The 25755-nt window shown below is 35.1% G+C and overlaps 1 protein-coding gene across 5 annotated transcripts in view; it reads left to right on the top strand.

Moving 5' to 3' along the window:
- Positions 1–25755, top strand: part of FGF14 (fibroblast growth factor 14) — a 679448-nt gene that overhangs the window by 485899 nt on the left and 167794 nt on the right. The window lies entirely within an intron of this gene.

The following is a 25755-nucleotide window of genomic DNA, read 5'->3' as shown; positions in this document are numbered from 1 at the left end:
TTCTGTGGGGGAAATGGGCATTGCTGGCTTTTCATAACCAAGTGGGGTTGGTAGGAAACATTGAAGAATCTATTTACGTTAATGGGAGTATATGTTTGCCCAGCACATTACATTGTCGGCTCCCAGCTGTATTTGTTTTAAATGCCCTGTTGTTCCAAAGACGGGGGATAGAACCATAAGCTATACATGTGTTTCTCAAAGAGTGAGTGCGTGTCCTTACATTTGCAAATTGATGACCAAAAGTTTTGATGCTTTTTTTTTAAAGGCTAATGCTAAATATTTTAAAAGGACAATTTCTTGTTGTCACATTTAAGAAATTGGAGATTACTTGCTCTTACTATCAAGCTTCAAAGGCAAAGATAGGAAGAAAATCAGAGTGGAAGTTCTGTTGGAGAAATAAAATTATATAAGTAAAATAGGAACTTCTTGTTGGAGAATTTGGGATCAATCATATTTTCAGACCAGTGTAGGAGCCATTAAGAAAAAAATTGATTTTAATTTTCCACATTAGCCTAGAGCCTTATTCAGCCCACCTTTGTGTAATGTGACCAGCTCGACTGCCTTAATCACTGTTGATAGACGGAGGATCAATCTATTATGACTTAAATTGTGCTTATCCTCTTATGTCAGCAAACAGACTATCTTTTAGAATACAGTTTTCACCACATACAGCTCCAAATTGGCTGTCTGCATAAAGTAAATTAACATACTATCTACTAAATAAGCTTATTTTAATATAAACAATGATTAAAACTTGTGTGTATTTCTTAAGAATATAGCCAGTAGATTATTTTATAAATATGAACAATAAATGTTTTGTGCCATATTGGGTGGCGAAGGAGGATTTGCTTTACACTTAATGAATTTTAAGTTGGGGGTTTACTTTTTTGTCAGTATAGAAAGCTATCTGAGTTTTCTAATGGTCCGTTTCTCCATTTTCAACCCTGACTGCTCTGTTGGTATTCCTGATTTTGAAATGATAAGCAATCTTCAATGTTCTGTAAGAAAAATATATTTGAGGTCACTTTTCTACCTTACTTTGGACAGGAAAATAGAAGAGAAGATACGTTATAAGGAAATTGTATGAGAATTTTTTATTCTTCTTATATTTCTTATATAAAAGTATATATATTCTTCAGAGGAGAAAAATACAGATATATCTCTTGAGTATCAGAAAAGGATTAATTTCTTAGTATCACTAATTTTAAGCAAAACAAATATTAAGACTTTATGTTATGTAAATTATATATCGACATATAATAGTATGCTTTTATATTATTATATATAACAATATAATCATTTAATTAAGTATTATTGTAAGACATATTTTCAAGCATATTTACCTTCTTATTACACACTCTTTACATAGGGAATTGCCCTCAGAAAATTTTAAAAAATCATATTTATTAAAGATACAACCTTTAAGTTTGATGGTTTTATATGTCTTTATAGCTGAAAATAATTAATATAACAATTATTGAATCTTTACAATCTGTTAGGCTCTGTAGCAGGTATTATATATATATACAGCAGTGAATAGAAGAGTTGAAGTTCCTGCCGTCATGGAGCTCACAAACATGGGGTAGAGAGTCATTGCCTATGGAAAGGAACAAATTAATGAGAAATAGTAAAATTCAAAGTCCTATAAAGCATGAAGAGAGCTGGGATAAAGAATTATGTAGGAGAGAGGGGTGGGGAGAGGGATCTAATTAGATAAAGTAGTCAGGGTGGGCAACACTGGGATCCACAGGTTGAGAGATGACAGGTAAGAAGGATGCAGAGATTTTAAGACCAGGTAGAAAAAGCAATGTGTGTGCAGAGACCTTGAGGTGGAAAAAATCTTGTCCCATTGGGAGAAAAAAAGAGGCATAGAAATTTTAAGCACATTGTCAAGTAGAATATAGTGTGATATGCTTGAAAACAGGATAAAGAATAGCTCCACATTTTGTGTTTTGGGGAAGGGTAATACACATTTTTTAAATGTAGGGTTTTAAAAAAATCCTTTATTAAGTAGTAATTTATTTAATGTAAAGATTATTGAGTTGGAGCCCTACACCCACACTCTTTCCTATCTCCATCACCCCTACCCCTATAGAAGAGTGATGTTTATACCAGTTGACTTGCTCTTATGAAGGACAGAAATTTGCAAGATGGCTATTAATGGTGTGGTAGGCAGCATGACTGCAACCCACCTTTCCAGATTCAGCTCCATCTACCCTCCACCGACCTCCACAGATTTCAAACACAATACAATGCCACACACCCCGCAAATTAGTCATATGCTTTCAAATCCTTATCCTTTTGTTTGTGCTTTACTGTGTGTCTAGCATCTTCTCCTCACTTCTACATTCACCTGTTGAAATTATGACATTATTCTCATTTTGAAAAGCTGAGAGAAAATGCCATCTCCTCTGAGAAGCCTTCATTCATTGGATACAATTAAAAATAATTCTCCTGTGGTATTTCATCTGTCACTGTTGTTGTTTATATATACCTGATAATAATTAATTAAGTATACATATTCAGCTGATTGTAGGGAAGAAGCAAAGTCTGTGTTTTCTGCATCTTCATAGGCTCTCAAATCTTGATAGAGTGTTTGCCATACACTGGGTTCTCCTCATTGCCCTTGGATTGGAGTGAAATAAGGAAGGTCAATAGGCCCAAACTAAAAAAGAAAGTATCCTTGAACCAGAGTGATCTAACTAGATAATTTTAGACATAAAAATACTTTTCAAATTTTATACCTTTTTTACTTTCCCTAAATAAATATAATTATATCTTTTTTTAAGAGAATTAGAGGGATTACATATTTGTGGGTTATTTATAAGAATGCAAGAATATAAACAACCTCATTTTAAAGCTTAACTAATATATGAACAAAGATATTTACATATATTGATTTAGCCAAAGAAAGGGGAATTTACAAGGAAATCAACAGTTTGCAAATAGTTTTATTATTTGGAATCTTAACAAAAATGAAAACTAAAGTAGCTGCTGACTACAATGGTGTATAGTGAACATTGTATCCCCAAAAGTGTTATGTTTTTATTATGAATTTTTCAATCAAACAAGAACCATAATTGTTCACAGAATAATAACCTTTCTAAATCTTTGGCATGGCTGCTAATGCGGTTGTTTCTTGAGATTTACTTTTTTGGGACTGTGATCATGAGAGCTGTGGTATTAGGTGCCATGTATGCTTAATCAGCGGGTGCCTGGGCTTCTTACTGACATTTTAAGTAAAATAAATTACGGTATGTATAAGGAATGGAAAGTCGGGTACTTAAAATGTGTTTTCAAGTTAATGCATAATATAAAAAGCAGAAATGTATGTACACCTATAGAAATAAACTGCTTTGCTCCAGTGTGATAGTGGAATCCATCAGTTATTCTAAGAAAAGTGTCCTTCCTTCTTACAAGGTGCTATGTAAGGAAACAAGTGTCTACCCTCTCAGAAAATAATCCACAGCAAATAGTCATCAAAAAAAACCACTGTTTTTGTGTGCTACTGTTTTAGTGTCATTACCATGTGCTCATACAAAGACCACATGCTTGTTTGTTTTGGCTGTTTTGGCTAAACTAAAACAAGGGAACATTTTTCTTCAAAGCACTTTTTATTTTTTGGAAGATATTTTCTCTTTGGTGTTGGTTTTCTAAGGCCATACCCATTGGAGTCTTACTACGTATTAATACCTGTTGCTAACTTTTTGATAATTATAATTTTATTATTTGTTAGTTGTATTGAGGTTAGATCAAATTATGGTCTTCTAAATTAAAATGTTGAGTTTTGTTTTGTTTTGTTTTTAACAAGGGACATACTATAAATGCAATTTCTAAGCAGGGAATCTTATGAGAATATTACCAGATTGGTCAATGAAATAATGTTAGAGACAAAAAAGGCGTTCATTGTTTATGCATTTTCCTCCTGTGGCTTAATTGTTATGATTTCACAGTCCATATTTGCTATAGGTTTCTGAAAATGTTTAATACCTCAGTAGTTCAATAAGTAAAGTGTAAAATAGTGTAACAGATTAGGTATAATGTAATTAAACATAAAGAAGATGGTTTGCTTTGGGTTTAGTTATATCCATAGATTGAGTTGAGTTTACATATATTAATAATCTATGGCCAACTGTCTGGTGAAGAATCCTGTGACCTTTCCTAACAAGATTTCAGATACACAAAACCTGTCCCAAAGTTACCATAATCAATTACAGGCTTCACTTCACATTTTGAATTTGAATACTTTTACATTTAGCCCCAAACTTGTGATTTTTGTTAGTAATTCCATTCTCTATGATGTTACTGTGAGAACAAGTATTTTCAAACCCAACAAGAACCTCCCTTCTCTTTGGTGTAAAGTTACGTCTTCTAAATTTTATTTATTTAAATTTTTTTAAATGGTAGAAATTTAAAAGGAAAGGTTTCTAAATATGATTTATCCACTTAGTTATGGAATTCTATGTTTTTCTTAGATATAATTTATATTAATGTCTCCCCAAATGGTGAGAAACTTTAGCCAAAGAGGACTATGATATTTAGATAATACAAATGTTATATAATATTTCAAATATTGTTTTAGCACCCAACAACTAAAACACACACACACACACACACACGAATCCAAATCTCTAAGAGACCATTTCAGAGACGTCAATGCAATTTAAAGCCAGTTACAGTGTTTGCATTAGAAAACAACTAATTTCATAGTTTTGGTCTATAATGGTCCAGCATTCAATTTAAGAAACTCAGATCACATGAAAATGTCACCATTTGCTGTTTACTGGGGTGACAGTATACCAGTAGGCATGCGTAGAAATCCAGACACAGTGTCTACACCATTTTATGATAGGTACTACTTTGTCATTCAGAAAAATGTCTCCTTTCATAAAATTAAATTTTGTAATTTATTTTGTGGAATGTATGTTTCTCCCTATGATTTTATGGTTTTTGATATTGGGATTGATAGGAACCCATACGGCATCACCATAGGGAAGGGCCACTTCAAAGTCATTGTCTCACCAGTGCCTGGCATACAGCTAACACTTCAGAAGTATTTGTTGAGTGAATGAAACATACCACATTTGTTAGGACATATATGCAGCAGAAGCATAGAATACAATTGAGATAAATGAACACATAGCAATGTCTATAATTGGATAATTACTATTACTATTATTTTGGTCTGATTTACTTTTTATTTTATTTCTTTTTATACTTTAAGTTTTAGGGTACATGTGCACAACGCGCAAGTTTGTTACATATGTATACATGTGCCATGTTGGTGTGCTGCACCCAGTAACTCATCATTTAACATTAGGTATATCTCCTAATGCTATCCCTCCCCACTACCCCCACCCCACAACAGGCCCTGGTGTGTGATGTTCCCCTCCCTGTGTCCATGTGTTCTCATTGTTCAATTCCCACCTATGAGTGAGAATGTGCGGTGTTTCATTTTTTTGTCCTGGTGATAGTTTGCTGAGAATGATGGTTTCCAGCTTCATCCGTGTCCCTGCAAAGGACATGAACTCATCATTTTTTATGGCTGCATAGTATTCCATGGTGTATATGTGCCACATTTTCTTAATCCAGTCTATCATTGTTGGACATTTGGGTTGGTTCCAAGTCTTTGCTATTGTGAATAGTGCCGCAAGAAACATATGTGTGCGTGTGTCTTTACAGCAGCATGATTTATAGTCCTTTGGGTATATACCCAGTAATGGGATGGCTGGGTCAAATGGTATTTCTAGTTCTGGATCCCTGAGGAATCGCCATACTGACTTCCACAATGGTTGAACTAGTTTACAGTCCCACCAACAGTGTAAAAGTGTTCCTATTTCTCCACATCCTCTCTATCACCTGTTGTTTCCTGACTTTTTAATGATCGCCTTTCTAACTGGTGTGAGATGGTATCTCATTGTGGTTTTGATTTGCATTTCTCTGATGGCCAGTGATGATGAGCATTTTTTCACGTGTCTTTTGACTGCATAAATGTCTTCTTTTGAGAAGTGTCTATTCATGTCCTTCACCCACTTTGTGATGGGGTTGTTTGTTTTTTTCTTGTAAATTTGTCTGAGTTCATTGTAGATTCTGGATATTAGCCCTTTGTCACATGAGTAGATTGCAAAAATTTTCTCCCATTCTGTAGGTTGCCTGTTCACTCTGATGGTGGTTTCTTTTGCTGTGCAGAAGCTCTTTAGTTTAATTAGATCCCATTTGTCAATTTTGGCTTTTGTTGCCATTGCTTTTGGTGTTTTAGACATGAAGTCCTTGCACATGCCTATGTCCTGAATGGTATTGCCTAGGTTTTCTTCTAGGGTTTTTATGGTTTTAGGTCTAAAGTTTAAGTCTTTAATCCATCTTGAATTAATTTTTGTATAAGGTGTAAGGAAGGGATCCAGTTTCAGCTTTCTACTTATGGCTAGCCAGTTTTCCCAGCACCCTTTATTAAACAGGGAATCCTTTCCCCATTTCTTGTTTTTGTCAGGTTTGTCAAAGATCAGATAGTTGTAGATATGCAGCATTATTTCTGAGGGCTCTGTTCTGTTCCATTGATCTATATCTCTGTTTTGGTACCAGTACCATGCTGTTTTGGTTACTGTAGCCTTGTAGTGTAGTTTGAAGTCAGGTAGCGTGATGCCTCCAGCTTTGTTCTTTTGTTTTCGGATTGACTTAGCAATGCGGGCTCTTTTTTGGTTCCACACGAACTTTAAAATAGTTTTTTCCAATTCTGTGAAGAAAGTCATTGGTAGCTTCATGGGGATGGCATTGAATCTATAAATTACCTTGGGCAGTATGGCCATTTTCACGATATTGATTCTTCCTACCCATGAGCATGGAATGTTCTTCCATTTGTTTGTATCCTCTTTTATTTCCTTGAGCAGTGGTTTGTAGTTCTCTTTGAAGAGGTTCAATAATTGGATAATTATTAATGTGTTTAACAACTACCTGCATGACACTGTGTCTATTGAGTACTATTTAATCTTCACAACAAACCCATGTGGTAGGTACACTACATTATCCATTCATTAATACACTAAATTATCCAGTAATCGATAATACACTAATATTATCCATTCATTCATTTTACAAATGAGGAATCGGAAACAAAAATAAAAAGCTTGCATAGCTTTGAAGAGTGGGGCTGGGATTAGGAGAAGATCTGCTAACTGGTTAGCCCATCTGCCTGCCTACTATTTGCCTGCACTTACAAGGCTGAATTTGGCTGAAGAAAAATACGCAGACACATTGGTCCTACTTTAAGTTCACAGTCAATAACCTCAGGGGGCCCCTTGTTAACATTTCTTTTTTAAAATCCATTTTCACTTAACTGGATCATATTTCTTACCTTACTTCCCTTCAAACCTCTTATGTCTCCTCTCCCATTTCTACTCTCAGCTATATCCTTACTTCTCTTTGTCTGAGAAAGTAGAAATAATAAGAAATAAATGTTCACATACTCCACAACTGCTTTTATAAGTCTATCTGCAGATCTATCCATTTACTCCTCTTTTTATTTTTTTACTGAACTTGGGGATAAACTCCTAGTGCTGTAATCTAAGTTCAAGACCTCATCAAACTTAGCATTAGACCATCTCTCCTACTCAGGGAAATCAATCCAATAATTTTCTTCTCTTCTGCATCATCCTACTGTGTTATCCCACATCCTCCTGTATTATCCTTAACAGTATTTAAATATGCTCTAATATTTAGAACATCTTAAATAATTACCCCATGTTAAAAAGGAATCCCCTCTTGATTATGCATTTCTCTCTAGCTGTTGAATTAATTGTCTGTTACTGGCAAAACTCTTTGAAAGAGAAATTGCAACTATCCTTCTCCCATTCTCTCTTGGACCCTTTCTAAACAGGTGTTTGTCCCCAGTAACAAACTGGTCTTGTCAAGGTCACCCATGACCTGCAAGTGATCAAACTCAAGATTCTGTTTTCAGTCCTTATCCTACCCATATAGTATTTGGCATTCAAATTTTCATAATAAATTTGTATTTTTTACTACAAAGTGGTAAAGTTAGCATCGAAATACTTTTAACCTACCAGTTACCCAGCCAGTACCCTTTATGCGATCATCTTTTTATAGTGACAATGTATTTGGGTTTCTAATTGAGAGTATTAATATGTTAACTATTCCATGTGATTTGATATTCAGCCAAACACTAATAGTACTCAGTTGGTATTCGGGTACCATTAGAAGGCAATGCTTGGTGTTTCCTTACTTGGGAAGAATATTCCTTCCATCACATGTATTTGTGTTTGGACAGAGTGGCTTGTCTCTATAAAGCAGAAGAAGATGAATGGTCTTTCTGAGAATTAGTCTTTGTATTTAAATATAATAGATTTGTGATTAACCAACGGCTGCTTTTCAGACTCCTTAATTACTATCATAGCAAATAATCATTGGCAAACTAAAATATTAGTTTGCTTAATGATAAATATCACTCAAGTTTAAGCACTATATAGAAAGAAATAGTCATAAACTTTGGAAGGGCTGTTTATCATGGTTCATTTTCTCTATGTGGAATGTTTTCATGGATAGATTTGTTCCTTATTTTTACACCTAAGGGTTTCAAGTACTGATAATATGTTCTACCTCTTCTTTATCTACCTATTACACAGACATGATTAAGGTAATGTTTCTACATTTGTGTTTTTAGTTTTTCTATGTTAATTTTTTGTCAAAATGACAAATAGCTTTTAAGGTATAAGCAAATGGCAAAGAGCTGGCAATTAGAGTAGATGAACAAATTTATAGACAGAATAATATTATCTCTTCCATTGAGATTTTCCGGGGTAACATGTAACTACTTGGCTCAACAGCAAGACATGAATGCAGTGTCTTTTCTCAGGAAACTCTTGAATGATGGATGGGTATTTACTTGTTTGTTTTCTTCAGAATCCAACAATTCCCTTTCTTTTGAAAAAGCCTTTAAAATAGCGCAATTCTCATTGCTTAATGTCTTTTTATTACACCACATGCCTCATTTTATCTCTTTGAATTTCTGTAAATAATTCCTGCTTATCCTTGGATACAACATGCCCTTTAAATATTTGTTCATGGCTTTTTTATTCCTCTTACCATTTGGCCAACTTACAATTGTTTAACCCTATTAATCTTTCTGCATAAGTAAATGCCACCAGCACCTTAATCATTTCTGTGGCTTAGATTGTTCAATAATTACCTCATCCTTATTCCAGCAAATGAGATGACTGCTGTTTTCATGAAGAGAATTTCATGCTGAGGCCAAACTTGGGGTAGATAAGACTGAATGCATTTGCTGTCTTGCTTCTCTCTGGTGTGGGATATGATCTGAATACAGGGATAAGGATATTGTACAAACCTATGCTAGGTAGAAGCAGTCGTCTTGGTTTCATACCTGACGAATTAAAGGAAAGTGTAGGGAAAGTAACCAGACATCTTCACTGCATCTGCTCAGATGAGAAGTGTTGCATACCACATCTCATACTTCTCCCAACAACAGGGTGTTGTTGGTATTATTTTCATTTCATGGATGAGAGGAAGTGAAGGAATTTTTCCAGGGAGTCATAGTGGTCAGGGGTAGTATTTGAACACAAGTCTGACAAATATGGGGTACAGTTTTAGAATTAACTCAATGAATCCTTAATCATAATAAAAGTCAGCATTATACTCTAGTGTCTTCCTGGATGTACCCATAGAACAGGCTAGAATGTCCCCATAGAACAGGCTAGAATGTCAGCCACAAGATTCCCTCTGTTCATTCCTATAATTTTTTATTATTATTATACTTTAAGTTCTGGGGTACATGTGCAGAATGTGCAGTTTTGTTACATAGGTATACATGTGCCATGGTGGTTTGCTGCACCCATCAACCCGTCATCTACATTAGGTATTTCTCCTAATGCTATCCCTCCCCTAGCTCTCCACCTCCCAACAGGCCCCAGCGTGTGATGTCCACCTCCCAACAGGCCCCAGCGTGTGATGTCCCCCTCCCCATGTCCATGTGTTCTCATTGTCCAACTCCCACTTATGAGTGAGAACACGTGATGTTTGGTTTTCTGTTCTTGTGTTAGTTTGCTAAGAATGATGGTTTCCAGCTTCATCCATGTCCCTGCAAAGGACATGAACTTATCCTTTTTTATGGCTGCATAGTATTCCATGGTGTATATGTGCCACATTTTCTTTATCCGATCTATCATTGATGGACATTTGGGTAGGTTCCACATCTTTGCTGTTGTGAATAGTGCTGCAATAAACATACATGTGCATGTGTCTTTATAGTAGAATAATTTATAATCCTCTGAGAGAACATGATGCAGAAACTGCTGGGACAGTAATGTTACAAATGATGGCCACCCTGCAGAAAAGAGCCTTCTCCAGATCTGCCTCCACTCCTTTCTGTTCAATGCATGGGACAATAGTTTTAAAAGTTATACGGGACAGCAGAGTTCAGACACGTCTGTTCCATCATCTCTTAGACTTTCCTTTTGGAGTAAGCCACTAAAGAGGGTGAAGCAAGATTGAAGTTTTCCTACAAGATTTCAAGTATTTCATGTTTGTCCAACTTTTGTTTTCTGCATCCCAATGCCTTTGCATTTTGGAAAATTATAAAAGTTGCAAAAGTTGCTGAAGCTTCAAGAATATGGCACTCATGAGCAAAGGTTTCCTGTTCCCATGCTACTGCTGCTGAACTGACACATTTTTTATCATTAGAAATGCCCCTAGTGTCCAAACACTCCCATAAATGTTATTTTTACTTTCTGCATGGTTGTATAGTCAAGTGAAACTGAGATGCATATTACACTGTTAAGTACTTTTTGCAACTTTCTATACTAACAAATCAGGCTAACCTAAAGGTAAAGGTACAATGTTTGTGTCTTTGTGAGTTTTGCTTTTGCCCTATGGTAGTAGTTATAATGAATTCTTCAGCAGAATCTCCCCAGGAACATTTGTTTACAAGCTAAGTCTTTCTATTTGTTCACTTTTTAAAAAAGGAAACAGCACTTTGCAATATCCATTTTTTAGCAGTAACTGGTGTCATCATAATTGACTAGCCTCACACTGCTATTCCTTCTGTTTTTTAAATTTTCTGCAACATTCTCATTGGCATCTCCAGAGATAGGCCTGTTGATTTTTTTTTTCTTAAAACCTGAATATAAGAAAATACCCCAAATTTCACCTGCATTTTGTCTCAGACATTTCCATCAGTATTATTTACCACTATCCTTACTAGAGCCCAAAGGTCCACAAAAAACTGCCACTCTTCATGGTGTGGTGGGTGCTGGTAAAGCCCTGGAGGCAGACACACTGGGCCTTGTGCTCCCACAAACTGGCTGGAAAACTTGGGCAGGTCTGTTAACACGCAGAGACCTCTATGCAATGAGCCCATTGAACAAGACAATTTGATAGATGCCTCTCAGCTTTCAATTCTTCTTTTGCACGCTGTGTAGAGTCCCTCATGAATTAGATCTTAGAACATTGAGGCAGTAGTGTATTCCTTTGCCAGAGGAATTACATGTTACATTAGAAGGCCATCTACATTGCGGTTTTAATTTGTAGGATGGATACTTAAGGTATCCATGACTTCAACACTATGCAATCTATGCCTGTAACAAAATTGCACCTGTACTCCGTACACTCATACAAACAAGCAAACAAACACAAAAGGCCCTCTGGAGAACAGGACTGTCCTCTAGATGCTGACAGTCTATGTTCAGTGCCTGTCTCCCTGTCTCTGCCTTACCCCCTTTCTTTAGGGTTGGCTTAGACTCCATGCTTCCTGTTAGCTGCTCATTAAATGCAGCCTGAAAATAGTTGGTTAATCATCTTTGTATATCCTATAGATTCTGTATATTTGTGGCACACAGCCCTCCCTCCTTCCCTATAGTCACCCTGCTCTATATTTAGGCATATAAATGCTACAATTCTCCTGTATTCACAGATTTGAATATAGAGACAGGAAAAAAAAAGCCTACCCAAGTCTCCACTAAAAGTCTGTTTAATGCCTCCCAGTATTTATAGAACTCGATTCTTCCAGACACTTTTATTTGTTTTATCTTAACAAGTCTCATTATTTTCTTCTCGGGTTCGAATCTGCACAGAATTATTTTTAAAAATTACAGCTTGTGTACATAAGAGCAGTCACACTAGGTGCAAAGTTAAAACCCATTTAAAGAGAATAAAGCTTCAATGAGGAAATATGGAAATAATGACAAGCCTAGGAAAAGAGGTCTAACTAACATGAATGACCACACACACACACACACACACACACACACACACACCACAATTAGAGTCTCCACAACTCTGATCTGTAACGTAAATGAATGTCAAATTGCCTCACGGGAATTTCAGATCTTCAGTCTGAAGTTCTGGTAGATAATATTGAATATATTCCTCAACAACAGCATGCATGCTTCTAAATAGCCACAGAATTCATTTGAAAAGAGCAATATACAAACAAACAAAAAACCCCAGAAAACGGGCAAGCTGATCTAGATGGCAACATTGGATGAACTAGAAAACTGAGACCACTGGATACTAACCAGTTTGAGATAACAGTATCAGCTAGCTTTCTTTGGAAGAGAGAGAGAAGCACTAAATAAGTGAGGTTCTCAATTTTAATAAGTTGCATTATTCAAACATAGAACTAAAGCTATTAGATTTTTATTAAAAGTGCCTCCTTTGAAAGAAGGCTAGACTAATGTGTTTCTGATTAGCAATCAGCCAGTGAAATTTCAGATTCTCAAAACCATGACAGGATTTTGAGCAGGAAAAACATCCCTTGATAAAACTGTCAGTAAATAGTAATTTTGCAAGTGAAGAAAATAATTATAAGTCAAGAGAATTGCTTTATGGCCTCAGGAAGTTAGTTATTCTGCACTTACTGGAGCTTGCATTGAAGGTGATTTCATTTAGAGTGTATTACACACAGATAGTTTGATTAAACATATGAGTTAATAGTGGCTTGGTATCAATATTGGCTGCATCAGTATTGGCGGCAAGCATCTTGTTTCATGAGGAAAAATGGGGTGGGCTGCAAACTGCATATATTGGCATGGTATTTAAAGTTCCAATTAAGAAACTATATAACACACACAAATATTGGGTATTTGTCTCTTGGGTTTGTTGTTAAGAAACGTATGAGCCTCTTTCATTTAAATACCTCTGGACACTGTAAAGAACCTTAGATAGACACAAGAAAAGCCAAGAAGCTTAAAAAAAGAAAGAGCATAAGGACAGAAAATAATAATATAATAAAAAAGGGAGCGATAAACCTCTAAAAGGTAGGTGACAGAATTCTTGGGATGGGGGACCTTGCCTACTCTTGTATATATTCTCATCTCAGAGTGGCTCTAACTATATGGTCCTCTTTAAGCACTTTTTGTTTTGAATAATCTAAGAATGTTGCTAAATTGATAAAACTGAGATATTTCTATGGTTTCAAGTAAAAATAAAGCAACCAATATCTTAGCTCATCAAACTTCATCATTATCTGCATTGAACTTCACAAAAACTTTGATGTGGTGATGGTATCACAAGTATATGAATATGTCCAAACTCATCAAAATGAATTGCATTTTTGTATGTTAATTATGTCTCAGTAAAGCTTAAAAAACCCTTTAAAGTAGACAATATTCTCTTTATTTTTCAAACGAAAGAATGGAAACTGACAGATGTTAAGTAATTTTTCCTGGGTCATATAATCTATGGTAGTAGTAGTACTTTTCTATTTCTTCTGCACAAACTCCTCGCGTATCTGTTTGTTTGATTAGTTGGGTTTTTTGGGTTGTTTATTTGTTTGTTTTTTGAGACAGTCTTGCTCTGTCCCCCAGGCTGGAGTGCAGTGGTGCGATCTCGGCTCACTGCAACCTCCACTTCTGGGGTTCAAGTAATTCTCCCACCTCAGCCTCCTGTGCAGCTGGGGTTACAGGTGCACACCATAACCTCTAGCTAATTTTTGTATTTTTAGTACAGACAGAGTTTCACCATGTTGTCCAGGCTGGTCTTGAACTCCTGACCTCAGGTGACCCACCCGCCCTGGCCTCCCAAAGTACTGGGATTGCAGGAATGAGCCACCACATCCCATCTGAATTCCCCATTTTGATATGACTCCCTCTTCACTTGGGGTGTCTTTGATAACAAATAAGAAAAATGGACAGAGGGCTAGTTGCAAGAAATCAGATTTGGAAGTCACTACTTGGGAAGTGGGAGGGAGACATCAAGAATTATGGCTTTAGTTCATCTTCTCCCATCCCTTTCTCGCAAATGTTGCTATTTCAATAATAGGAATTCCACCACATTTTTTTTTCAGAAAGACTTTCTTTATATTTTCTTGTTTCATAAAATTTGAAACACCATAAAATCCAGGAGACAAACTAACAGAATAAATGTTCTTCCCAACCTGTGGGAAAAATTATAATCCTCTTTCTGTCCATTCCTAGCTTTTATTTCTCCTCTAAAAGGCATTTCTTTTATTTTGATTAGAAAATCCTTTCAGTATTTCCCAAGCAAGACTAAAGTTGAAGATACACAAAATTCCTAGAGTAGAGCACTTGGGCAGATTTATTAAATAACCTATATACTGAAGATGATATGGAGGTCATTTAATTCTATTTCATAAATGTTATAGCAGTTTTTACATTCAAAATGCTCTTTCACTTTCAAAATAAATATTATTGAGATATAACATGCACATTAAAAGAAGTCCACAAATCACACACAACTTAATGAATTTTTACAGAGTGAATAAATCACTTGCGTGAAGACCATGCAGATCAAGAATAGAGCACTACCCGGCCCCCAAGAAACACTCCTCATGTGCTTTTCCAATCAACGAAACCTAAAAGCAGCCACTCTCTTGACTTCTAACACAATATATTAGTCTTGCCTACTTGAAAAAACTATATATCAATGATGTTATGCAGCATGTACTTTACTGTGTCTGGCTTCTTTTACCTACTATTGTATTTGCAGGTTCATTCATGTTATCTCTGCTAGTAGTTCATAAAATCTGTAGTGATGTCCTCCTTTTTTTGAGATTGACGACTTGTACCTTTTCTCTTTTATCTCATGCAGTTTTGTTTGGGTGTATTAAATTTTATTTAGTCTTTTTCAAAGAAGTGACTTTTGGCTTAGCTGATTTTTCCTATTGTAATTTTTTTGTATTAAAATTTCTTCTTAATTTTATTATTTGTTTTTAATTCCTTTAGGTTAAATTTGCTGTTCTTTTAACTTTGTGCAAGTATAAATTGTAAGCTTGTTGATTTTAAGCCATTGAAGAATTTAAGCATTCATGGAAAATGGTAAATTTACCTGTAATCATGGCTTTAGCTACACTAAAAAGTAGCTCTCTGTTATATTTTAATTTTCACTTAGTAAAATATTTTCTTATTCTGTGATTTCTTTCACTTAGGATTATTTAGAAGTGCTTGTTTAATTTCAAAATACTTAGCAATTGTCTGGTTATCTTTTTATAACAAAAGATTACTAAATTTCTAGACTAAATCTACCATAATCAGAGAACAAATAAAATAACAAATTGAAAACAAAATGTTTGTTTTATTTTGTAGCCAGGTGCAATATTCTCTATATGACAATTACATTAAGTTTACTGATTTTGTAGTTCAAATTTTTATTTTTTAATTTACTTTCCTTTCTCCATTTTTATCAGTTACTGAAGCAAACTGCATTAAAAATCTCCCATTATGATTGTGAATTTTTCTATATTTCCTCCAGACCTGTCAGTTTTTGCCTTCATTCTTTATAAGCTAATATAACATTATTATATCTTACTGGTAGATATATCCTTATATCAAAATATATTGCTTTTCATTTTCATGTTTACTTTTTATTTGCTATAGTATAATAACACGAGCTTTCTTTGGTTTAGTATTTGCATGGTGATTGTTTTTAATGCTTTTAACTTTTCTGTGTTTTTATATTTAAGATGAACATCTTGTAAGCACAGGTTTATTTTGTTTTGGTTTAGTTTTTATTTTGAACTCTCATAATCTCTGATTTTAAGTGAATTATTCGGCCTATTTACATTTAAATAAATTACTGATATAAATGAGTTTAAATCTAATATTTGTTTTCTATTTGTCCAGTCTCTTCTGTGTCCATTTTACTTTGTTTTCTTGTATTCTTTTTATCAAGAATTTTTTTCACTATTCCTTTTTTTTACCATTATGACTTGTGGCTTATAAATATATTACAATATACTTTAGTAATTACCCTAGATATTACCACATTTAATATTGACAATAGATTCTAATATAAATTTGAATACTTACTACCTTTCATGAAAATATTGGGATCTTAGTATTCTTTTTCACTTAATGTCACTATTTTTTTGTCCCTTATCACCTATCCTGCTTTTGTTTTTACGTATACATAAATCTCATCAGAAATTATTTTTATTTCTTAATAGTATATTCAATATTTATTTAGTTATTTACCCTTTCCATTGCTCTTTATCCCTTCCTACATTTTTGTGTTAACACTTGGGAGGTTTTTTTTTTTAACTTCTGTCTAAATATTCATTCATTCATTTTAGTCTATTTGTTATGAATTCTGTCAATTTTGCGTGAAAGTTTCTTTATTTTGCCTTTCTTTTGGTGGAATAATATTTTTACTGGGCTTAGAATTCTAGACTGGAAGTGTCATTCCTTTGTCTTCTATCTTCTTGGAAATTCCGCTATAATCTTATTGTTACTCATTTGAAGTTAATACATGTATGTGCTCTTTTATCCCCTGGCTACTTTTAAGATTCTCTTTATCTTTCATGTCAATAATCTTATCAACGTGGTGGTTTATTTTCATTTATCTTGCATGAGATTTGCAGCGTATTCTAAATCTGGGATGTAAGGTTTACATGTCACCTTCATGATTTTTTTTAATATCTCCAAATATTCCTTTAGTATTACATTACTTCTCTCACTTTTGTCATTCTAGACTTGGATTACATTTATACTTTCTTTTCTCCATTTTTATCAGTTACAGAAGCAAACTGCACTAAAAATCTCCCATTGTGATTGTGAATTTTTCTATATTTCCTCCAGACCTGTCAGTTTTTGCCTTCATTCTTTATAGGCTAATATAACATTATTATATCTTACTGGTAGATATATCCTTATATCAGAATATATTGCTTTTCACTTTCATGTTTACTTTTTATTTGCTATAGTATAATAACACCAGCATTCTCTGGTCTTTATCATAATGTCCCACATGTTTTTACTCCCTTTTTTAGATTTTATACATTTTTTATGTTCTTTGCTTTAGGGTGGCTATTTTCAATTAAAACATTTTAAAATTATTTATTCTTCTCTTGCTATTGAACTCATCCATTGAATTTACCTTTCCAGTATTATATTTTTTCCAGTTTTAAAACTTCCATTTGATTAATTCAGTTCTTTGGTTATATCTCCATCATTTACTTGATTTTCTTAAACATATTAATTATAGTTATTTTAAAATCTGTGTCTGTTAACTCCTATATGTATTTATTTTTTTAATTGTTCCCTTTGGTATCTTTGGCAATTTCAGTAGTTTTTAATTGAGTGTTGGACATTTTAGAAAGAAAACTATAGAAGCTATGATTTTATCTTCTGTGAAGAGGAATTTTTTTTCTTTTTATTACAGTTGGGGCAGAAGATTCCAGTTTACTGTAGTATGAAATATATTTGAAATTGGCTTTCACATGTATGTGTGTGCTAGCTTGTCTATTTCTAGTTTGATTTTTGGCTAACATATAGTTTATAGGGGCTCCAACTGAAAACCTGGATGTTTACCAAGGCTACTCTTTATTGGCAAGCCTTGAACTCCAATTTTTGTCTCCTTAGCATTGTGGATTGCCAAAAGCTTTGCTCTGATTTTCAGCTTTTTGCCTTCCTCCACTTTTGAAGCAGCAAATTCTTGAGAGAAAGAGTAATGTACAACACAGTGCTCATCTCCATATGTTTTCCTTTCTTCCAAAATGTTGGCCCCTTAAGTCCTGGTTGCCTTGGAAGCTCTCCAGTGCCATCAACCAATTTTCTTTCTTTTCTCTTCTTCTTTTTAAAAATATCTAGCTTTCACATGTGGTAGGAGTGTTGGTCTTATGCTTAATAGTTGGTTATAACTAGAAGTGAAAATTTTAAGTCATAATTCTTAGAGAAACTGGCTATTAGGAAATATTATTTCCATTTTGGGTCCCTACTTCTTAAATATAGAAAGACTATCAAATATCTTGACAAAAATAGAGAGGATGTTTTTGTTATATAAAGCTCATGACCAAGTCTTCAGCACCAAATTTGTATGTAAATTCTTTGAATTTTTTGGAAGAAAAATATTGACTAGCTTTTTATTTGATTTGATCTTTCAGAACATTACCCACTGACTAAATCCATATTCCACTCTAAGTTTTAATAAATTCTGTGACAGAGATGGGTATTTCTGTCAATACTCATTTCTGGGGATATGTGTGTGTGTGTGTTGTATGTTTCATGCCTTTTTACAGGTTGAGTATCTCTTATGTGAAATGCTTAGGACCAAAAGTGTTTCAGATTTCAGATTTTTAAAATATTTTGGAATATTTGCACTATTCTTACTGTTTGAAGATCCCTCATCTAAAAATAGAAAACTCAAGGTGCCATGGCTCATGCCTGTAATCCCAATATTTTGGGAGGCTGAGGCAGATGGATCACTTGAGGTCAGGAGTTCAATACCAGCCTGGCCAACATGATGAAAACTTGTCTCTACTAAAAATACAAACATTAGCTGGACGTGGTGGCACACACCTGTGGTCCCAGCTACTAAGGAGGCTGAGATGGGAGGATCACTTGAACCCGGGAGGCAGGGTTTGCAGTAAGCCGAGACTGCACCACTGCACTCCAGCCTGGGCAACAGAGTAAGACTCTGTCTCCAAAAAATAAAAAATAAAATAAATTAAAAATAAAAATCCTAATGCTTCAATGAACATTTCCTTTGAGCATAACCATTGAACATCATGTCAGTGTTCAAGAAGTTTCAGATTTTGGAGCATTTTTTATTTCAGATTTTTAAATTAGGAATGCTCAACCTATGCTACTAATACTACTAGTATTTTTGTTGTAAAAATTGGGTTATTCTTTCACTTTCCAAGTTTATTTCCTGGCAGCAACAAAGTTGTAGATTATCAAACCACCTTCCAGAATGTTATAAACCTATGAGCTTACCTGAAAAAGTCTCTAATAAAGATTTGTGTGGGATCTAATTATGACTTAGCTCTTAAAGTTCACAAGAGAGGTTGGAAACAGCATATCTCTTACTCCAGGCTGCTGTAACTCTGGGCAACAGGTGTATTCTTACTCATAAGCACCCTGCAAAGACTGGAGTAGCCCTGACAAGAAATCTGAGTATTCTTCTCTGAAGCCTGTGGTTCACTGTGATGCTGCTGCCAGCTTTGGCCACACCCCATATAGACCTCTATTTGCAGAGCTCTTCCACATTAGGCCTGTGTGCTTTTGAATAAGTGGCTCGGCTGCTCTAATCTTAATATCCTTATTTCTCAACTAAGTTTATAATTCTATCTATTCTGCTTAACTCACAAGTAAAACTTGAATGAGATAATGCATGTGAGAGCGTTTGTGAATTGTCACACTCTAGGCGCATATGGTGAGCGGGGCAAACCCAGGACCTAGGTAAATCTTTCCACATGTCCATCGATCAGAACCCTTTTCTTCTCCTGTACACATAATAATATATATCCTAGCATGCCATGTTTCTAATTTCATTTCCAGGAATAATGATATAAATCAGTTTGGAAATGTGAATTGGGAGAAAAAGATAGAAGTTATTTGTTACTTACTTCCATCTTTCTTATCCTTATTTGTCTCTAGTATATTTTCCTATGTCTTGCCTAGAAGCAGTTTCAATGATTATCAGTTCAGTCATCTTATTTTATAGAAAAAGTTACCCCAAAACATAGATAAGGCCCAAAACTGTGAAATCCCCTATTATGGTCTCATGGTGCGTCATTGTCAGAGCCTGATGAGAAATAACTCTCCTAATTGGTTTTATTGATTACTGTTGATGCAGCATTGCATCATTGCATCATTGTAGATAAAGCACACACACAGATATACATGTCTGCCTGCGTGCATGTAGGTACACATATGCCCTCCAAAAAATAGCTTATCTGAGGCTGTAGGAAAGAATCTATTATATTTTTCAACTCTTCATCCCTAAGTGACAGGAAAGAAGGGATTTCCTTTCCACTCAGATTCCCCACTGTTAAAAGCATTACTGTTTTCTTTTTGGAGCCTTTTGCTGCCTCTCGTTATGTTTTTCTCCATTGTGGAGTTGGAGTCACACTATGAGAAAATCTGAATATTAGAACACAAAGTCTGTGGATATGACCCATAGGCTTGCTGAGGAGTGATCTAATAGCCAGGGAGTGATCGTAGATGAGAGGTGAAATGTACAGAGTCAGGGGCATAGAAAGGGGAGCTTTGGAGTTCAGGCAAATGCAATGCAAAAGCCACAGCACCTTAGTGTGAGTGCCATCATCTGAAACTGTTCTTGGTGGTATGGGAAGCGTTGATTTGGGGCAAGAAAAAGGCAAGATATTTATTTGATACTGACTTGATGATATGAACACAAAATGAGAAAAATATTCAGGCACTGCTATTGCCCCACCTTAATAGTAAAAATAAAGGGAAGGGAGGTTTCTGCTAGCTAGCAAACTTTGCAAATGTGTATGAATACCCTTGGAGAACCAAGCAGTACATAGGTTTGAGAACCCATAGGTGTATCTTCGTGCAGTATCAATTTTAATTATGGTTAAGTAATTTAAAATACTTGATATCAAACCAAACAGGTATTTAGTAGATTATAATTGTTAGGATATTCAAGTAGAACACAAGATTCCAAAGAAATTCCTGATTACCAGATGCTTTGAGACTCCATGCCTCAGGCTCACCAGGAAACGTGACCATTTACTTTCCTCTACCATTGAAAGTACTTACGTAAAAAAAATACTTGAGAATCACTGGAGCATTTTTGTTATAGAATATTTCTAGGCACTCCATATAACTCTCACAAATCTCTCCTTTCATTTTTGTCTCTAAATAGCAAACAACAGATGTTCCCTTTTTAACTTCCTAATGCAAAGTATAGAAAGTTGATTCATTGCAAATTGATGCATTCTTTTCTTACATTTTAACTTTTTAAAGTTACTTCTCTCGGGCAGGTATGTTTGCACCTCAGTGACCCTTCTGATGAGAGTAATCATCTTTCACTTGGTTTTTAAAGGTCTTAAGATTTTGAGTGATTCTTTACTTAGTGTGAGACAACATGTTACATTCATGTCTAGAATAAGAACAAGTATTTTTATTGTGCAAAATTAACTTTGAATGAATGAACAGAAGTAGGAAGTAACTGGAGGAATGGAGATGAAATACATAAAGTATTTCTTTATGCTTTGCCTGGATTTATATACTGAAATTGACATCGTTACTTTATAAAGGACTAAAGGCATTTGTAAGAAAATTACATTATCAAACTTCAGAAACTGTTGAAAATCCAATGATTTCTTTAAAAATGTTACTTAATATACCTTGTAAAATGATCTTTCCCAAACAGTCATTAGGAATTTAGTGACTTAGGTAAGATCTCTGAAGCATATACCCACATTAACATGATAAGAAAAGGATGTACACTTAGACCTTTATTTAAGGAAGTCCAGAGATGGATATTAATATTAACAGAATTTCAAAAGTTGAATTACTGAGGATATATTCAGCAAATAATTTAAGAGTTCCAGATTTAATGATTTGAAACATGTCTCCATATTGGATGAACTAATATTCTTTATGTGATTCTTAAATGAGGGCAAAAAATGTTTTCACCTATTTTATTTTGTTGTCTAAGGTTACAGTAGAATTAATATTTTTTTTCTTTTTCCATGCTATGCTTCTCGATGCAAATGCAAATTGTGCTGGAAAGGCAAAGTTGAAGGTGACTAATAAAGAGCAACAATATCTTTGTCAGTTTCAATTACTGACACCATTGCTATTAAGTAGATTTCTCCTCACCTTCCCTCCTTCTTTTTTTCTTTAATCTTACAGTAAAGGAAAATCTTATTATATGTCCCAAACCATGATAGGAAGCTAGAGAAGCTCAGTTTCACATCTGATGCTCACTCTACATTAATTACCAATGAAATCTGTCAGTGGGTATATGTTAAGCAATATAACATGCTATAAAGAGCCTCTTGGCAGAAATAGTAGGTTAAAATGGGAGCGGAAATTTCTTTGTCAACTTCGCAGCTGTAGCGCTGGGTGTGGGGCAGGACTTTGTGTTTCTGAGACTGCTTCTTTGTACTTAGGACAAGGATAAGTCTCAGTCAGTTGCCCTGACTGGGGGAGTTCATTGGACTAATAGATAATTCCTGAGATGCTATCTACTGCTAATATTTTGTGTCTGTGGCCTATACAGGTGGTGTTTCTTCAATTAGAAGCACCAGCAAGCTAAACAAAGTATCATGACAATAATCACACAAAGGTGAATTTAAAGCTTTACCTTTTCTCTCACCTAACCATTTTCATTTTTCTATCTTCTCTTCCATATTTGTATATTTGTAAGTTATTTTAATCATAATGTAGATACAATCCAATCTTAGCAGGAGTTGTTAAATCTCAAATGAGTTAAGGTATATGAAATCACCTGTAAAACTCTAAAGGGCTATTCCAAATGCAAAAGAAGCCTGATATTATTGTCACTCTTTCTTAAATATCTTTCCATATCTCTGCAAGATAAAAAGTGTGGAAAAAAAAAAAGCCAGGAAAGGTTGGGCTGAGCTGTTGTGTTTAGTGAAAGCACTTTCACTAACACAGAGGACCTGCCTTATGATGCCTCTGGGAGTCAAAGAAAACACAGACCCTCCCCATGAGATGTTAAGAATCTTGTCAGGTGTATTGGTTTCTCACTGCTGTAACAATAAGTCATTACAAACTTAATGGCTTGAAAGAACATAAACTGATTATCTTATAGTTCTGTAGGCTAAAATTCTGACGGGGATCTCGCCAGGCTAAAATTGACTTGTCAGTAGGGCTCTGATCCTTTTTGGAAGCTCTAGAAAAGAATCCATTTCTTTGCCTTCTTCCATTTCTAGAGGCCATCTACATTCCTTATCACGTGGCACTTTCCTTGAACTTCAAGGTCAACAATGTTGCATTTTTCTGATAATTACTTAATAGTCACCTCTCCCTTCCACTCTCCTTTTAAGGACCCTGTTATTACACTGGACACACCCAAATAATCCAGGATAATCTCACCATGCCACAGTCCCTAACTTAATCTTGTATGCAAAGGCCCTTTTGCCATGTCATGTAACACAGTCACACACTTCAGGTATAAGAATGTAGGTGCTTTCAGGGAGCCATTGTTCTCTCCACCACAGCAAAGCAATCACATGGACACATAATCACAATACATCATGGTTAATGCCATAGCAGCACTGGGCTGCAGAATATTGTGATGGTACAACCCAGGCTGACTTCATGCAGCTCAAGGTTCAGGAGCAGGAAAACCCTGCCAGAGGCAATCACGGACAGAGAGGTGATGACAGGGTGAATTGGAACTAGCCATTTGAAAAGGTGCAGAGACTGGCTTTCAATAGCAGGCAGCCCACGCAGAGAGCAAGCCTCTGTTAAAATCCTACCATCCTGCCTCCCACATTACTCTCACAATTAAGTCCTTGTCACTGTCCAGCCTCTGAGAAAGGATCTGGCATCTATTGCAGGGTCATGGGTATGGCATCTTAACTGCATGCATCATACCCAACATCCAGTGACCAGAGTGATAGTTCACCTGTCTACATATGATCTTGCCACTGCCTGCTTTAATCTACTGACCTCAAATATTCTTAGGATGCAATTCATTTTTTATATAATTAACAGACCTCCCAAGATTTGGACACTTGGCCATCTTTTCCATCCTCATTCCGTGGTGATGCTACTTTCTTATCTAAAATAACATTTGAGATTCATACAGCATCCTGTGCTGTTATTTGGCCAGATATGGTTATGTCCACCTTTCAGAGAAATTCAAGAGGCTATGACTTACATTAAACCACATAGCTAATTGGCAACTGAACCCCACTGTTTTCCCAGCACACTGTGGGGAGGCCAGCCTACTGTCAAATGTTAGATTTTGTTCCTGGAGATTTTAGGATGAATATGGGACAAACTACCTCCTTGTTTTCTGCAAATTCATTTTCCCTTTAGCCATATAACACTGGGTTTGGGGTATTTTGGGGACTTGGTAGTGAGTCATAACAAGCTTAATTCCTTTTACTTCACATGTTCAATGGCCTATGTAATTACAGGGCCCAGGGATTTCCTCTCTGCTGTTAAAGGAATTATCAAGTTAAGAATGTTTTGATCTTAATTAGCTTTTACTAGGCCTTTCTGATGCCCAAATAATATATATGGCTAAATGGTAAACAATAAGGCTGAGGCCTATTTTTGTTTGTTTGTTTCTAAAACACTTTTCAAAGAATGTACAGTGGGAACCTACATGGAAATCTTCATAACAAAAATGTTTTAGGTAATATAAGGCACTTTTCCTTAGGGGAAAATTAAGAGTTTAGATAAGGGACACATTTTTAAATAATCAAAAAAAATTGAAAACTTGCTTCTTTTGCATCTTTGGATTGTGTTGTGTTCAATTCCCTATTATTTTATTTTCCTTGCTATGCAAACTCTAGACATCTTGAAAATTAGCTGTTGGTAATCTTATCAATTCTCCTGTAAGTCTGCCAAGTAATTGGATAGCTTTTCTTGTTTTTTGCTATGTCACATCTTCTTACCTCTAACATGCACACTCTCATTCTCTGTATTTATTTATAGAGCTCTCACCTCTCAACTTCTTTCTCTATTTCTGATATTCTCCAACTGAAGCATGTATCAGAAGTTCTCTCTGTGATTGGTGGAATAAATTAAAACTGCGTGATTATTTACTACTACATTCAGCAGCTTGGATCAAAAACCTAGATTTACAACTTTCTAACTGTGTGAACATTGTCAAATTTCTGATTGGGTTAAGTTTCTAATTTTATATGTATATTTATATATGTGTGTATACATATGTATATTTATGTATGTATGTATATATATAGAAATACATATATAGATTTGTGTATTTACATAAATAAAATTAGTGCATTAATAATAGATTTGCATGGTTTTCAAAGGATGATGTCAATTAATGTTTATAAAATTCTTAGTAGTGTGTTTGACACAGTGAATAATGGCTAAATGATGACTGTCATTCTTATTACTGTTGTTATTACAACCAGCATGGTGACTGCATATGGGAAGATACAGAGCAGACTATGAGGACCAGAAAGAGAAGGATGCATTCTTGTATTACGACTAGGCATTAGGTTGCTTTTTGCAAGGTGGCGGCTATAAAGTATTCTGGGATGGCACTATCTGAACGCTGAGAGCAAAGGGCCCATCTCCAGAGGGCAAATCTGGAATTGAGTTATATTCCTCACAACTGGAGACAGGGAAGGCCAATGTGATGTGAGGGCCCAGGCATTTGGAACAAGGTAACTGGACTACAGGAGCTCTTACAGAAGAAGAGGTACAAAGCAGAGGGTAGTGGGTCTCCTCACACAAAATACTCACCTCTCTGTATTATTGTTGCCAGTTTCACAGAAGATGTGAATTATGAATTCAAACTTAATTTCCTGTAAAAGGTACAGTGAAAATAAATAGCAAAAGAAGAAAA

Source organism: Gorilla gorilla, chromosome 14 (assembly GCF_029281585.2).
Source record: "Gorilla gorilla gorilla isolate KB3781 chromosome 14, NHGRI_mGorGor1-v2.1_pri, whole genome shotgun sequence".
Lineage (NCBI taxonomy): Eukaryota > Metazoa > Chordata > Mammalia > Primates > Hominidae > Gorilla > Gorilla gorilla.
The sequence above is the reverse complement of the archived record's forward strand: the minus strand, read 5'-3'. Positions and strand labels throughout refer to the sequence as shown.